Source organism: Lepidochelys kempii, chromosome 3 (genome assembly GCF_965140285.1).
Source record: "Lepidochelys kempii isolate rLepKem1 chromosome 3, rLepKem1.hap1, whole genome shotgun sequence".
Taxonomy (NCBI): Eukaryota; Metazoa; Chordata; order Testudines; family Cheloniidae; genus Lepidochelys; species Lepidochelys kempii.
Window position 1 is genome coordinate 184,800,310 of NC_136382.1, and position 17,380 is coordinate 184,817,689.

Consider the following 17,380-nt stretch of genomic DNA (forward strand, 5'->3'; position numbering starts at 1 on the left):
GTTGGAGGTTCATGAACGGCAGCAGGATCACAGACTGCCGCTGCAGCCCCTGTTTAACCGCCCTCCCTCCTCCCCAAGTTCCATAGCCCCCTCACCCAGACACCCAAGAATGCGGGGGGGGGCGGGAATTAAGGCTCCGGGCTCTCCACCCCAGTGGACAGAAGGCTGTCATTCAATAAGTTTTGAAGTGGCCTTTTCCTTCCCTCCTACCCTCCTCCCACACCCCACCCAGGCTACCTTGTGAGTTATCTCCCTATTTTTATAATCAATTAATAAAGAATACATGGTTTTTAAACAACAGTGACTTTATTTCCTTTGCAAGCAAGCTGTGATTGAAGGGCGGAGGGCGGGTGGCTTACAGCGAATTTAGAGGCAACCAAAGGGGCGGGTTTTCCTCAAGGAGAAACAAATAGAAGTGTCACACAGTACACTGCCAAGGCATGAAACTGGTTTTCAAAGCTTCTCTGATGCATCGCACTTCCTGCTGTGCTCTTCTAACCGCCCTGGTGTCTGGCTGCGCGTATTCAGAGCCAGGCGATTTGCCTCAACCTCCCACCCCGCCATAAACGTCTCCCCCTTACTCTCACAGAGATTGTGGAGCACACAGCAAGCAGCAATAACAATGGGAATATTGATTTCGCTGAGGTCTAAACAACTCAGTAAACTGCGCCAGCGACCCTTTAAATGTCCAAATGCACACTCTACCACCATTCTGCACTTGCTCAGCCTATAGTTGAACAGCTCCTTACTACTGTCCAGGGTGCCTATGCACGACTTCAAGAGCCAGGGCATTAAGGGGTAGGCTTGGTCCCCAGGGATAACTATCGGCATTTCAACATCCACAACAGTTATTTTCTGGTCTGGGAAGTAAATCCCTTTCTGCAGCCGTTTAAACAGACCAGAGTTCCTGAAGACGCGAGCATCATGAACCTTTCCAGGCCACCCCACATTGATGTTGGTGAAACGTCCCTTCCGATCCACCACTGATTGATAAGTACCCCTTGCGGTTTATGTACTGGCTGCCCTGGTGGTCTGGTCCCAAGGTAGGGATATGGGTTCCGTCTATAGCCCCACACAGTTAGGGAATCCCATTGCAGCAAAGCCATCTACTATGACCTGCACATTTCCCAGAGTCACCTTTGATAGCAGCAGTTCAATGATTGAGTTGGCTACTTGGATCACAGCAACCCCCAAAGTAAATTTGCCCACTCCAAATTGATTACCGACTGACCGTTAGCTGTCTGGCATTGCAAGCTTCCACAGGGTTGTTGCCACTCGTTTGTGAACTGTGAGGGCTGCTCTCATCTTGGTATTCTTGCGCTTCAGGGCAGGGGAAAGCAAGTCACAAAGTTCCATGAAAGTGCCCTTACGCATGCAAAAGTTTCGGAGCCACTGGGAATCATCCCAAACTTGCAACACTATGCGGTCCCACCACTCTGTGCTTGTTTCCCTGGCCCAGAATCGGTGTTCCACGGTATGAGCCTGCCCCAGTAACACCATGATCTCCAAATTGCCAGGGACCGCGGTTTTAGAGAAATCTATGTTCATGTCCTCATCACCATGCTGCCGTCACCTCCTCGCCTGGTTTTTCAGGTGCTGGTTCTGCATAAACTGCACGATGATGCGCGAGGTGTTTACAATGGTCATAACTGCTGCGGTGAGCTGAACTGGCTCCATGCTTGCCGTGCTATGGCATCTGCGCGGGCAATCCAGGGAAAAGGGCGCGAAATGATTTTCTGCTGTTGCTTTCACAGAGGGAGGGAGGGAGGGCTGACTGACGATATTTACCCATAACCACCTGCGACAAATTTTTGGCCCCATCAGGCATTGGGAGCTCAACCCAGAATTCCAATGGGCAGCGGGGACTACAGGAACTGTGGGAACTGCACCGCTCGGAATGTCGACACTTGCCACGGTACTGTCACGGTACACTGCCAAATTAATGTGCTTAGTGTGGATGCATGCACTCAACTTTATACAGTCTGTTCCCAAAAATCGACTTCTGTAAAATCGGAGTACTTTCGTAGTGTAGACATGGCCTAGAACAGCTTCTTTCCCTGCTGCACTAGCTTGGCAGCCGTTTTTCTGTCTCTCTTCTCCCTTTCTCTCACCAGAGGAGGAGGGTTTTTAAATGCTTCAGGCAGCCCTTAATTGGATTCAGTTGTCCCTAATTGACCTTTGGTAACCGCTTCTCAGTTAGTAGGGAAGAGGGCCTTTAACATTCTGGGACTAATATATCTGCCTTTTAGCACCCTCTTGAACCCATACAACCTGACTTTCACAGTAGACAACATAGCTTTACTGAAAATCTCAAAGATGCCATGGATTTAATCATTATGGAGACTAAAACTCACTCCTAGCACAGCCATTTCTTACAGTTTCTGCAATGAGACAAATTCAGCATGATTCATATTGCATCAACAACTGATGATGTATCAAAATGTCATCATACCGTGAACCCACGCTGCCACATGACGTTTTCCAGATCCTGTAAGAAAGATTATTGTAGCCATCATTGTTTCACAAGCAGATGCAGGATCATAAAAGATAGAAGTGATCCTCGGAAACTGAAATAAATGAACGTTAGACCTTAAAGATCTACTGCATAAAAGTACAAGTCACATGCAAGAACAGGGCTATCGATTAGTCGCAGTTAACTCACGTGATTAACTCAAAAAAATTAACTGTGATTAATCACAGTTTTAATTGCACTGTTAAACAATAGAATACCAATTAAAATTTATTTTAAATATTTTTTTCTCTACATTTTCAAATATATTCATTTCAATTACAACACAGAATACAAAGTGTACAGTGCTCACTTTAAATTATTTTTATTGCAAATATTTGCACTGTTAAAATGAACAAAATAAATAGTAATTTTTAATTAATCTGTTGTGAAAATGCAATTTACAAATGTAGACTTTTTTTGCTACATAACTGCACTCAAAAATAAAACAATGTAAAACTTTAGCACCTACAAGTCCACTCAGTCCTACTTCTTGTTCAGCCAATTGCTAAGACAAACATTTAGGGGAGATAATGCTGCTCGCTTCTTATTTACGTCACCTGAAAGTGAGAATAGACATTCGCATGGCACTTTTGTAGCTAGCATTGCAAGGTAGTTACGTGCCAGATATGCTTAATAGTCATATGCCCCTTCATGCTTCGGCCACCATTCCAGAGGACATGCTTCTGTGATGATGACGCTCGTTAAAAAAATAATGCATTAATTAAATTTGTGACTGAACTCCTTGGGGGGAAAACTATATGTCTCCCGCTCTGTATTACCCACATTCTTCCATATATTTCATGTTTTAGCAGTCTCGAAGATGTCCCAGCACGTTTGTTTGAAGAACATTTTCACTGCAGATTTGACAAAATGCAAAGAAGGTACCAATGTGAGATTTCTAAAGACAGAGACAGCACTCGACCCAAGGTTTAAGAATCTGAAGTGCCTTCCAAAATCTGAGAGGGATGAGGTGTGGAGCATGCTTTCAGAAGTCTTAGAAGAGCAACACTCCGATGTGGAAACTACAGAACCCAAACCACGAAAAGAGAAAATCAACCTTCTCCTGGTGGCATCTGACTCAGATGATGAAAATGAATATGTATCAGTCTGCACTGCTTTGAATCGTTATCAAGCAGAACCCATCATCAGCATTGGTGCCTGTCCTCTGGAATGATAGCTGAAGCATGAAGGGACGTATAAATCTTTAGCGCATCTGGCACATAAATATCTTGCAATGCTGGTGTGACGGGTTGGACCCCACCCCCTTCTGGGATGCCATCTGATATACTGGGATTTCACTGAGCCTCTCCTGCTCAAGCAGCCTAGGTTCCCACTCCCTGCTTTGCTGAATTAAGGTCTCTGACCTCTTGCAGCACACACATATAGGTAGAGCCACACGCCGTTGCAGACACAGACTGAAATCAGCTCTGTGTGAGAGGACTCCCCCAGCACTCATGTGCACACCCCTTTTGGGAGATAACCCCAAAATAATACTGTCTTGCACTGTATAGAAAATCTACACAGCGCAAGCTCATAGAAATCCACCCTCTTCCTCAATGTGAAGAGAGATGTGCACGACTTCTTGCCCCCCCCCGAGTTAGAAATAACATAAACTGAGTTTAATAATAAACAAAATAAGTGTATTAACTACAAAGGGTAGATTTTAAGTGGTTAAAGGGATAGCAAACAGAACAAAGCAGATTACCTTAGTAAATAAACAAAAGCCACAAACTGATCTTAACACACTAGATAGGTAGGATACAAATTAGCAAATTCTCACTCTGAGTGACAAACAGGCTGGCAGATTCTTAAGGCATAAATTGCCTTGGCTTTCCCAGGTTTTCTTACACAGGCTAAAAATCCTTCCAGTCTGGGACCATCACTTCCAACAGTTCCGTCTTTGTTCCTCAGGTGTTTTCAAGTATGTTGTTGTAGGAAGAGTGAGGTCCTTCATGTTGTCATTGTCCCTCTTTTATATCTTCCCCCCACTTGCTGAAAAGTTTCTTTGCTGTGACCTTGGTCAAACAGTTCCTACTGTGTAGAGCTATCTCTGAGAGGTTTCTATTGCACACAATTCCTGGGGTAATCCTTAAGCTTGTGTGCATTTTTTCAATAAGCCTCATCCAACATAGCACATTTGAAATCATAGAATATCAGGGTTGAAAGGGCTCAGGAGGTCATCTAGTTCAACCCCCTGCTCAAAGCAGAACCAACCCCTAAATGGCCCCCTCAAGGATTGAACTCACAACCCTGGATTTAGCAGGCCAATGCTCAAACCACTGAGCTATCCCTCGTCCCCACAGAGACATGGTCAGTATTCCCAGCTTCAGATACAAAAATGATGCATGCATACAATTTGGATAAACACATTCAGTAAATCATAACCTTTCCAATGATACCTTACATGATTCATCTTGCATAAAGTACATCTCAGTTATGTTATATCCATATCATAAGCGTATTTCCATAAAGAATATGGAGCGTAATGTCACAGCTGGCTACAACAGTGCCCTGCGAACACCTGTTCTCACTTTCAGGTGACATTGTAAACAAGAAACCAGCAGCATTATCTCCTGCAAATGTAGACAAACTTGTTTGTCTGAGCAATTGGCTGAACAAGAAGTAGGACTGAGTGAATTTGCAGGCTCTAAAATTTTACATTGATTTATTTTTGAATGCAGTTTTTTGTACATAATTCTACATTTGTTAAGTTCAACTTTCATGATAAAGAGATTGCACTACAGTTCTTGTATTAGCTGAATTAAAATACTATTTCTTTTGTTTCTTTTTTACAATGCAAATATTATTCAGTGTTGTAACTGAAATCAACATATTTGAAAATGTAGAAAACATCCAAAAATATTTAAATAAATGGTACTTTATTATTAACAGCATGATTATTTTTTTAATCGCTTGACAGCCCTACTGAAAACAAAACAGAATGCTACACAACCCAATCTCACCAGTTAAATGTGAAAAACTAAGGCAGACTTTTACCAAATATAGAATTATTCCTCTAGAGATGGAAAATGGAAGACAAAATGAAGCATGAAAAGAAATGAAAATCTGTGTAACCAATGCAACAGAGGAGAAACTGAAGACGACATATTTTCCATTCCAATGTCCAAAATATTGGAGAGTTTAAGAAAGTCATTTCCTCCAATTATCAGAAATTATAAAAGACTCTCCATTAAAAAAAAGCAGTGAAGAAAAATTGTGTGTGACCATAACAGAAAAGAAAAATAAAGTAGATATACCATTACATTATATAGCAACCTGCCACCAAATAAGGAACAGACTATAATATCAAAGGGTCACAGACGATATATCCCCAAATTGGATCCTTGGCAGATCCTTAGTGTGTCATAGAATCACAGAATATCAGGGTTGGAAGGGACCTCAGGAGGTCATCTAGTCCAACCCCCTGCTGTCACTATTTCAGGATCTCCATTCAACAACTGAAGCTCTCTTTGCATTGTAAAAATACTTCCCAGCAGAGACCCAATATAACCCAAATTAGGAGAGAGAGTCAGATTTCCCTTTTGAAAGCACCAGAAACTAGAAACTTTCAAAGTAGTTTCATAGTAAATTCTAGAAATCTGAGATTTTTTTTTTAAGTAGCTTTGTGACAGCTTTCCAAAAGTTCCAACAGAAACCCTCTCCCTAAAGGGCAAGAACAGTGAATTCACTCCATCCTCTACTTTAAGAAGACGGCTAGGAAATGGCACCAGTACTGAGAGAATTCTGGGAGTTGGAAATCAGGGCAATTATGGAAGAAAAGGTCAAAGAAGGCTTTCAAGATGTCCCAGAAGCCACTGCTCCAGGAAGCTGTGCTGGTTTTGCTGTGTCACGGGTACTCAGAAGGCAGTAGTACAGTGTAAGTATGGACATGGGCCAAAACTGCAACTAAAACATCTTTACAGTATGGACACACTGCAACACTGGTACCTAAAGTGGCTTTACTCCACTGGTTCAGTCTTCACTGTTAGTCTCACAGGCTTTTCCTCAGACTAAATCTACTTGCTGCTGCAATACTTCTAGCACAAGGTACAAGAGACTGAATCAAACATAGGTCTGGTCTATACCTAAAACTTAGGTTGACCTAGGCCTGGTCCACACTATGGCATTAGATCAACATTTGCTGCATTAGGTTGAATATATAATCTACATGTCTACACTACCGAGCCCTTTCCGCCAACCTAAAGGGCTTGTAAAATCAACACCCATACTCTACCTCGGCAAGAGAAGTAGTGCTAGAGTCGACCTTCCCGGGTCGAATTAGGGGTAGTATAGACACAACGCTGTGTAATTTGATGGGTTTGGCTTCCAGGAGGTGTCCCAGAGTGCTCCAATATGACTGCTTTGGACAGCACTTTCAACTCCACTGCACTTCAGCCAGGTACACAGGAAAAGCCTCGGGAACTTTTGAATTTCATTTCCTGTTTGATCAGCGTGGAGAGCTCACCACCACAGCTGACCATCACTGCCCAGGGCCACAAATGCGGTCCAGCATGGAGCATACAGGAGACACTAGATCTGATTGATGTGTGAGAGAAGAGTCTGTGCAGGCAGAGCTCCGAAGCAGCAGAAGAAATGCTGACATCTATGCCAAAATCGCCCAGGGCATGGGGGACAAAGGCTATACCAGGGACATACAGCAGTGCCATGTGAAAATAAAAGAGCTCAGGCAAGCATACCAGAAGACAAGGGAGGCGAATAGTCACTCTGGTTCTGAGCCACAGACATGCCGCTTCCATGAGCAGCTGCATGCAATTCTAGGAGGGGACCCCACCAGTACCCCAACACTCTCCATGGATACCTCCCAGGGGCCCCAGGCGGCCACGGGCAACAACGAGGAGGACATTGTTGATGAGGAGGAGAAGGAGAGGGAGAATGCGCAGCAAGCGGAGGAGCCATTCTCCCCGACAGTCAGGACCTTTTCCTAACTCTGGAGCCAATCCCCTCCCAGGACCTACTGTTGCAGGAGAGTGATGGCGGGGAAAGCACCTCTGGTGAGTGCACACTTGTAATCATACGACAGAGGTTAAATGCAATTGTGGTTAATGTTTAATTGGAACTAAACAATTGGAATACAGTGGCAGCCAGTACAGCCACGCAAAGGGTGTTCCCGGAAAAGCCTGTTTATGTCCCAAGAGTTTCCACACCAAAAAATGTCCTCGGGTGTGCCCTCACACTGCCTATCCTTTCTTGTGTGCTTACCATGCCTGCCCGCAAACCTAAATCTGCTGCCCAGCGCTCTGCCATGTGTTGTACCTTACTGGTAGACGCTTCTTTTAAAAGACAAAATGTGGCCGTGTACCTCAGGGAATGTATTTACTGCTGTGAGGTGTTTCATTCATTGCAAGAGTTAATCTTGTGTTTTCAACGATGTATGTTTTCCCTTGCAGCTGCAACATTCTCTGTGAGCGTTTCTTCCACATCAGCACAAAGGCTGTCCCAGATTAGAAGGCGAAAAAAGCAGACAAGGGAAGAAATGTTCTGTGATTTGATGCATTCCTCTGAGACTGACAGGACCCAGCTGAATGCATTGACGCTTGCACTGTCAGAGAGCATGCGCACCGACCAAGACTGCAGGAAAGCATAGACTCATAGAATATCAGGGTTGGAAGGGACCTCAGAAGGTCATCTAGTCCAACCCCCCCTGCTCAAAGCAGGACCAATCCCCAACTAAATCATCCCGGCCAGGGCTTTGTCAAGCCTGACCTTGAAAACCTCAAACGAAGGAGATTCCACCACCTCTCTAGGTAACCCATTCCAGTGTTTCACCACCCTTCTAATGAAAAAGTGTTTCCTAATATCCAACCTAACCTCCCCCACTGCAACTTAACACCATTGCTCTTTGTTCGGTCATCTGCCACCACTGAGAACAGCCGAGCTCCATCCTCTTTGGAATCCCCCTTCACATAGTTGAAAGCAGCTATCAAATCCCACCTCATTCTTCTCTTCTGCAGACTAAACAATCCCAGTTCCCTCAGCCTCTCCTCATAAATCATGTGCTCCAGTCCCCTAATCATTTTTGTTGCCCTCTGCTGGACTCTCTCCAATTTTTCCACATCCTTCTTGTAATTTGGGGCCCAAAACTGGACAAAGTTCTCCAGATGAGGCCTCACCAATGTCAAATAGAGGGGAATGATCACGTCCCTCGATCTGCTGGCAATGCCCCTACTTATACATCCCAAAATGCCATTGGCCTTCTTGGCAACAAGGGCACACTGTTGACTCATATCCAGCTTCTCATCCACTGTAACCCCCAGGTCCTTTTCTGCAGAACTGCTGCCGAGCCATTCGGTCCCTAGTCTGTAGCGGTGCATGGGATTCTTCCGTCCTAAGTCTTTCTCCTGCACTTGTCCTTGTTGAACCTCATCAGATTTCTTTTGGACCAGTCCTCTAATTTGTCTAGGTCCCTCTGTATCCTATCCCTACCCTCCAGCATACCTACCACTCCTCCAAGTTTAGTGTCATCTGCAAACTTGCTGAGGGGGCAATCCACTCCATCCTCCAGATCGCTAATAAAGATATTGAACAAGGGTCTGTCTGTCTGTGTGATGCTTTTCCCAGGAACAGATCAGGAATGCAGCCTTACAACTGTTAGTTAGTAAGTAATCTAGCTAGAAATGCGTTAGAATTCCTTTTGTTTAATGGCTGGTAAAATTAATCTGTGCTGAATGGAATGTATATTCCTGGTTTTGTGTCTTTTTGTAACTTAAGGTTTTGCCTGGAGGGATTCTCTATGTTTTGAATCCGATTACCCTGTAAGGTATTTACCATCCTGATTTTACAGAGGTGATTCTCTTACCTTTTCTTTAATTAAAATTCTTCTTTTAAGAACCTAATTGATTTTTCATTGTTCTTAAGATCCAAGGGTTTGGGTTCAAACTTGTACAAATTGGTGAGGATTTATATCAAGCCTTCCCCAGGAAAGGGGGTGTAGGGCTTGGGGTGATATTTTGGGGGAAGATGTCTCCAAGTGGGCTCTTTCCATGTTCTTTGTTTAACACACTTGGTGGTGGCAGCATAGGGTTCAAGGACAAGGCAAAGTTTGTACCTTGGGGAAGTTTTTAACCTAAGCTGGTAAGAATAAACTTAGGGGGTCTTTCATGCAGGTCCCCACATCTGTACCCTAGAGTTCAGAGTGGGGAAGGAACCTTGACATGGTGGCAGAGCGGTGAAATCATTTTGAGATTTTTTTGAGATCATTTTGAGATCATTTTGAACCAGAAGCACAACAGGATTTTAAAAGGTTTTGTAAAGGAGGATTGCAGCTGTAAATTCTGTGTCTCTGCCTGGGGGACAGAGCAGCAGGCATAACAAAGGGATTTTTCTTTTTTGAGCTGGAGTTTTCTCTACCTAAAGGCAGGGTAGTTAACCTCCTGCAGGGAAATTCACAAGTTTTTCACAAACCTGAAGAGGGTTTTTTTTTTAAGCTCAGAGCAGCTAGAGGGTTTTCTGTCTATTTGCCTGGAGACAGAGGTGTTAGGGTTTTTTTTAAAGGATTTTTCTGTACACTGAGAAGAGCTACCAGAGAATATAGGTATCACATTACAGCACAGCAAAATTTTACAAGCCAGGTTTTTTGGTTTTGTTTTGCGGTTTTCTTTCTAACTCTCGGATGTAAAGTTAGTAAAAAACAGAGAGGCTAGGATTACAGAAACCAAGGCACAACACAAACTGGAGTTAACCAGATTGGAGGCAGCGAAAGAGGCAGAAAAAGTCCACAAGGCTGCCCACAGGAGAGCTATGGAGGCAAGGGAAAAAGAACTGGAGGAGAAGGAAAAAGAGAAGAAGCATGCACTGGAGATGGAGAAGGCAAAGGCTCAGCAGAATATACCGGATAACCCTAACAATCCTTACCCAACAATCTACAAATGTGAGCGACTATGTCCACAGTATGATGAATCCAGTGATATTGCTGAATATTTTCTCACCTTTGAGAGACTGTGCACACTCTATCAAATTCCTGAAGCTCACAAGATGACCACATTGGTCGCAAAATTGACTGGAAGGGCTCTGGACATATTCAATAAGATGCCTACTGATGAGGCTTCTAACTATAATAAATTCAAGGATTTGGTTTTAAAGCAATTTCAAGTTACACCTGAAACTTACAGAGTAAAATTTAGAACCCTTAAGAGAGGACCTGGAAGAAGTAATGTGGCTTATATAAACCAGATGAAGGATCTGTTAGATAAATGGGTCAAAGGAAGGGGTGTAACTAACTTTGGAGGAATGTGTGATTTGATGACTCAGGAGCAATTCCTGAATATCTCCAAGGAGGATATAAAACAATGTTTATGGGATAAGAAAATGGACTCAGCAGAAAGTCTTGCTTCTTATGCTGATCGATACGAGCAGTCCCAGACCGCCAGAGAGGCGAGGCAAACCGGAACAGAATGGGTGGAGGGAGGAGAGAGAAACAACCCTGGTCGCAGTTGGAGCGGATACCAGAAGGGACAAGCTCAGACTACACCCTACTACCGGGGGCAGCCCAAGGCCCCAACTACACACCAAGGAACACTCCAGACACCTTATCGTCCCACCACACCATTCTCCAGCAACCCACCTCGCCCCAATGACCCGTCAGCTGGACAATGTTTTAAATGTAACGAGCTGGGGCATGTAAAGGCCAACTGCCCCAAGAACCCCAACAGATTACAGTTCATTGCACCGGAATCACACCAGAGGTCCTCCGGCCCACATACCCTCAGAGCGGAGGGAAACTGTGAGTGTGGGTGGGAAGAAGGTCACCGTGTGGAGGGACACCGGAACACAAGTGTCGGCTATCCATGCTTCCTTAGTGGGCCCCAATTTAATCGACCCAGAGGTCCAACCGACGATTCAACCCTTCAAGTCAAACTCTTTTGACTTGCCTACAGCCAAGTTGCCGGTCCAGTACAAGGGCTGGTCAGGAACGTGGACCAGCAGTCTATGATGATTGCAGTCTATGATGATTATCCCATCCCCATGCTGAGGGAAGACTTGGCCAATCGTGTGAAGCTAGCCAAGAGGGTGGGAATGGTCACATGCAGCCGGGCTAAGCAAGCTGTCACACCTAGCTCTGTTCCAGAAACTTCTACCAGGACCCGGTCAGAGGTGATGGAACCGGACCCCACGGCAACATCTGCAACAGCAGTAGTGGATCCAGTCCCAGAGACCCAGACAGAGCCAGTCTCAGGACCAAAACCGGCAGAACAACCAGCACCAGAACCATAGCCAGCACGGAATCCAGTACTTGCAACCCCAAAACCAGAGGGCCCCACCGAACCTGTACCAGCAGCAGCAGACAACCCTACTCAAGAGGCTCAGCCTGAACCCCAACATAGTGCACCAGCGGAGAGCGGTTCACAGTCAACGGAAACAGCCCCATCACCTGCATCGCTTCCAGAGGGACCAAGCCTAGGTCCAAAATCCAATGAGGAACTAATGTCTCCAGCATCAAGGGAACAGTTCCAGGAAGCAGGAAGTGGATGGAAGCCTCCAGGGAACTTCGACGGTGGTATGGAGCAACCCACCGCCTCTCAACTCTTCCAATAGGTCCAGGTTTCTTGTAGAAGGAGGACTCATACAAGGAAACCCTCCTTGTGCCCAGCAGAAAGGACTAGCATCCTCAAAAAGAGTTGGTAGTTCCAACTAAGTATTGGAAAAAGCTCTTGAACTTAGCCCACAATCATCCTAGTGGCCATGCTGGGGTGAACAGAACCAAAGACCAGTTGGGAAAGTAATTCCACTGGGAAGGAATGGGCAAGGACGTTTCTACCTATGTCCAGTCTTGTGAGGTGTGCCAAAGAGCGGGAAAACCCCAAGACCAGGTCAAAGCCCCTCTACAGCCACTCCCCATCACTGATTCTCCATTTCAGCGAGTAGCTGTGGATATTCTGGGTCCTTTTCCGAAAAAGACACCCAGAGGAAAGCAGTACATCCTGACTTTCATGGATTTTGCCACCCGATGGCCGGAAGCAGTAGCTCTAAGCAACACCAGGCCAAAAGTGTGTGCCAGGCACTAACAGACATTTTTGCCAGGGTAAGTTGGCCCTCCAACATCCTCACAGATGCAGGAACTAATTTCCTGGCAGGAACTATGGAAAACCTTTGGGAATCTCATAGGGTGAATCACTTGGTTGCCACCCCTTACCATCATCAAACAAATGGCCTGGTGGAGAAGTTTAATGGAACTTTGGGGGCCATAATAAGAAAATTCGTAAATGAACATTCCAGTGATTGGGACCTAGTGTTGCAGCAGTTGCTCTTTGCCTACAGAGCTGTACCCCATCCCAGTTTAGGGTTTTCACCATTTGAACTTGTATATGGCCATGAGGTTAAGGGGCCATTACAGTTGGTGAAGCAGCAATGGGAGGGGTTTACACCTTCTCCAGAAACTAACATTCTGGACTTTGCAACCAACCTACAAAACATCCTCCGAACATCTTTAGCCCTTGCTAAAGGAAACCTACAGGATGCTCAAAAAGAGCAAAAAGCCTGGTATGATAAACATGCCAGAGAACGTTCCTTCAAAGTAGGGGACCAGGTCATGGTCTTAAAGGTGCTCCAGGCCCATAAAATGGAAGCGTCGTGGGAAGGGCCATTCACAGTCCAAGAGCACCTGGGAGCTGTTAATTATCTCATAGCATTCCCCACCTCCAACCGAAATCCTAAGGTGTACCATATTAATTCTCTAAAGCCCTTTTATTCCAGAGAATTAAAGGTTTGTCAGTTTACAGCCCAGGGAGGAGATGATGCTGAGTGGCCTAAAGGTGTCGACTACGAAGGGAAAAGTGATGCTGGCGTGGAAGAGGTGAACCTCTCCATGACCCTTGGGTGTATGCAGCGACAGCAGATCAAGGAGCTGCGCACTAGCTACGCACCGACGTTCTCAGCCACCCCAGGACTGACTGAATGGGCATACCACTCCATTGACACAGGTAATGCTCACCCAATTAGAGCCAGTGTTAGACACTTAATGTCTCCTCAAGCTAAAACTGCTATAGAATGGGAGATCCAGGGTATGCTACAGATGGGTGTAATCCGCCCCTCTGGCAGTGCATGGGCATCTCCAGTGGTTCTAGTTCCCAAACCAGATGGGGAAATATGTTTTTGTGTGGACTACCATAAGCTAAATGCTGTAACTCGCCCAGACAACTATCCAATGCCAAGCACAGATGAACTATTCGAGAAATTGGGACGGGCCCAGTTCATCTCTACCTTGGACTTAACCAAGGGGTACTGGCAGGTACCGCTAGATGAATCCGCCAAGGAAAGGTCAGCCTTCACCACACATCGGGCTGTATGAATTTAATGTATTCCCTTTCGGGCTGCGAAATGCACCCGCCACCTTCCAAAAACTTGTAGATGGTCTCCTAGATGCCTAGGGAGGTGGTGGAATCTCCTTCCTTAGAAGTTTTCAAGGTCAGGCTTGACAAAGCCCTGGCTGGGATGATTTAATTGGGGATGGGTCCTGCTTTTGAGCAGGGGGTTGGACTAGATGACCTCCTGAGGTCCCTTCCAACCCTGATATTCTATGATTCCTAGCAGGACTGGGAGAATATGCAGTCGCCTACCTTGACGATGTGGCCATATTTTCGGATTCCTGGGCAGAACACCTGGAACATCTACAAAAAGTCTTCGAGTGCATAAGGGAGGCACGACTAACTGTTAAGGCTAAGAAGTGTCAAATAGGCCTAAACAGAGTGACTTACCTTGGACACCAGGTGGGTCAAGGAACTATCAACCCCCTATAGGCCAAAGTGGATGCTATCCAAAAATGGCCTGTCCCAAATTCAAAGAAACAGGTTCAATCCTTCTTAGGCTTGGTCGGATATTACAGGAGATTTGTACCGCACTACAGCCAAATTGCCACCCCACTGACAGACCTAACCAAAAACAAACAGCCAAATGCAGTTCAGTGGACTGAAGAGTGTCAGAAGGCCTTTAACCAGCTTAAAGCGACACTCCTATCTGATCCTGTGCTAAGGGCCCCAGACTTTGACAAACCGTTCCTAGTAACCACAGATGCGTCCGAGCGTGGTGTGGGAGCAGTCTTAATGCAGGAAGGACCGAATCAAGAGTTCCATCCTGTCATGTTTCTCAGCAAGAAGCTGTCTGAGAGGGAAAGCAACTGGTCAGTCAGTGAAAATGAATTTTATGCAATTGTCTCCGCTCTGGAAAAGCTATGCCCATACGTTTGGGGATGGCATTTCCACCTGCAAACCGACCACGCTGCGCTACAGTGGCTTCATACCGCCAAGGGAAATAACAAAAAACTTAATCAGTGGAGTTTAGCTCTCCGAGATTTTGATTTCGACATATAACACAACACATCTCAGGAGCTTCTAACAAAGTGGCTGATGCACTCTCCCGTGAAAGTTTTCCAGAATCAACAGGTTAAAATTGTCCTTGAGATGTGGAAAATATTGTTAGTCTTTATACAGTTGGTAGTATATTTAGAGGTGCACATGTCTTATTAACTCTGTTTTCTCCTAGCACTCCAGGAAGAAATCACAGACAGTGTTTTCACCCTATCTGTGATTTGGGGGGCATGTCATAAAAATAAACGGAAGGGTAACCACCTTTCTGTGTACAGTGCTGTAAAATCCCTCCTGACCAGAGGCAAAACCCTTTCACCTGTAAAGGGTTAAGAAGCTAAGATAACCTCGCTGGCACCTGACCAAAATGACCAATGAGGAGACAAGATAATTTCAAATCGGGGGGAGGAAGGAGGGGCGGGGCGGACAAAGGGTCTGCCTGTCTGTGTGATGCTTTTTCCGGGAACAGATCAGGAATGCAGCCTTACAACTGTTAGTTAAAAGGAAAGAAGTACTTGTGGCCCTTAGAGACTAACAAATTTATTTGAGCATAAGCTTTCCTGAGCTACAGCTCACTTCATCGGATGCATGCAGTGGAAAATACAGTGGGGAGATTTATATACACAGAGAACATGAAACAATGGGTGTTACCATACACACTGTAACAAGAGTGGATCACTTAAGATGAGCTATTACCAGCAGGAGAGCTGGCGGGGGGGGGGGGGAGGGGCGGGGAGAAAACCTTTTGTAGTGATAATCAAGGTGGGCCATTTCCAGCAGTTGACAAGAACGTGTGAGGAACAGTGGGGGGCAGGGGAGAAAATAAATATATTTTTGATTTCAATCTCTTTGGTCACTTGATTACAGACCTAAAAGTGGCAATTCTTCAACAAAAAAACTTCAAGAACAGACTCCAACAAGAGACTGCTGAATTGGAATTAATTTGCAAAATGGATACAATTAACTTAGGCTTGAATAAAGACTGGGAGTGGACGGGGTCATTACACAAAGTAAAACTATTTCCCCATGTTTATTCCCCTCCACCCCCGCTGTTCCTTAGATATTCTTGTCAACTGCTGGAAATGGCCCACCTTGATTATCACTACAAAAGGTTTTTCCCCCCACTGCTCTCCTGCTGGTAATAGCTCACCTTACCTGATCACTCTTGCTACAGTGTGTATGGTAACACCCATTGTTTCATGTTCTCTGTGTATATAAATCTCCCCACTGTATTTTCCACTGCATGCATCTGATGAAGTGAGCTGTAGCTCATGAAAGCTTATGCTCAAATAAATTTGTTAGTCTCTAAGGTGCCACAAGTACTCCTTTTCTTTCTGCAGATACAGACTAACCCTGCTGCTACTCTGAAAACTGTTAGTTAGCAAGTAATCTAGATAGAAATGCATTAGATTTCCTTTTGTTTCATGGCTGGTAAAATAATCTGTGCTGAATGGAATGTATATTCCTGGTTTTGTGTCTTTTTGTAACTGAAGGTTTTGCCTAGAGGGATTCTCTATGTTTTGAATCCGATTACCCTGTAAGGTATTTACCATCCTGATTTTACAGAGGTGATTCTCTTACCTTTTCTTTAATTAAAATTCTTCTTTTAAGAACCTGGTTGATTTTTCATTGTTCTTAAGATCCAAGGATTTGGGTCTGTGTTCACTTGTACAAATTGGGTGGTTTTGCTTTGTGTAGTGCGGAGGTGGGCTGAGGACATAGAAATGTACATAGCTAGCTGTGTTTCTGTGTGCTGGACATTTCCCTGTGCAGCTAACTAGTATGGAAGAACAGGGTGTTGATGCACACCAAGATTTCATGGGAATCCTCCAGAGAGATCTCTAGGAAACTTTTTCCTAGAGGTATTCGGCAACTCTAACAAAGATTCTTCGGCAGAGCTACTTTGTTCCTTCTCCCTTTGAAGGAAACTGTCCTGCACCATTCTGCAATCACTTGTGCAGGGACCGAAGCAGCACACAGGCAAGCAGTATAGGGACCGGATCCGAAGCCACAAGCATGCAGTAGATGCACCCTTGCTTCCTCTCAGGAGTGAGGTATCTGCTACAATGACCCCCACCGATGGAAAAGGGTGGGAAAATTTAGAATATTGTCCCAAGTTGACTGCACCACAACCTTTTCATATTGCTTTTCTCCTCATGTAGAATGCCTCATGCCCTGGGATAAACTCACCATTCTTGGGGTGTTCGCCAACATGTGTGCTTGTCAAGAGTCAGTGAGAAAGTGATTGGTATGTTACTAGAGGCGTATTTTTCTATACTGTTTTAATGCTGGGCGTGTACTTAACAGTCATGCTTCTACATTAAGGTGTATGCCCAGGATAACTATGGGCATTTCAACATCCCCCACTGTAATCTTCTGGTCTGGAAAAATAGTCCCTGCCTGCAGCTTTCTGTACAGGCTGGTGTTCCTGAAGATACGTGCATCATGCACCTTTCCAGACCACTCCCCATTGAGGTCAGCGAAACGCTTGTGGTTTTCATAGATTTCATAGAATATCAGGCTTGGAAGGGACCTCAGGAGGTCATCTAGT

General features: G+C 45.0%; 1 protein-coding gene across 14 annotated transcripts in view; it reads right to left on the minus strand.

Annotated features, from left to right (window-relative positions):
* The window catches only part of FOXN2 (forkhead box N2), a 134,335-nt gene that overhangs the window by 82,113 nt on the left and 34,842 nt on the right, over positions 1 to 17,380 (minus strand). For 7 of the 14 annotated variants that reach the window (XM_073339250.1, XM_073339239.1, XM_073339252.1 and 4 more), the window contains exon 3: positions 2,453 to 2,567. The exons of 6 other annotated variants lie outside the window; for them this stretch is intronic. The gene's annotated coding sequence lies outside the window, so the exon portion shown is untranslated. Of the gene's footprint in view, positions 1 to 1,231; positions 2,401 to 2,452; positions 2,568 to 17,380 lie in introns of those variants that run through there. One more of the 14 variants, XM_073339248.1, reaches the window with a different exon arrangement.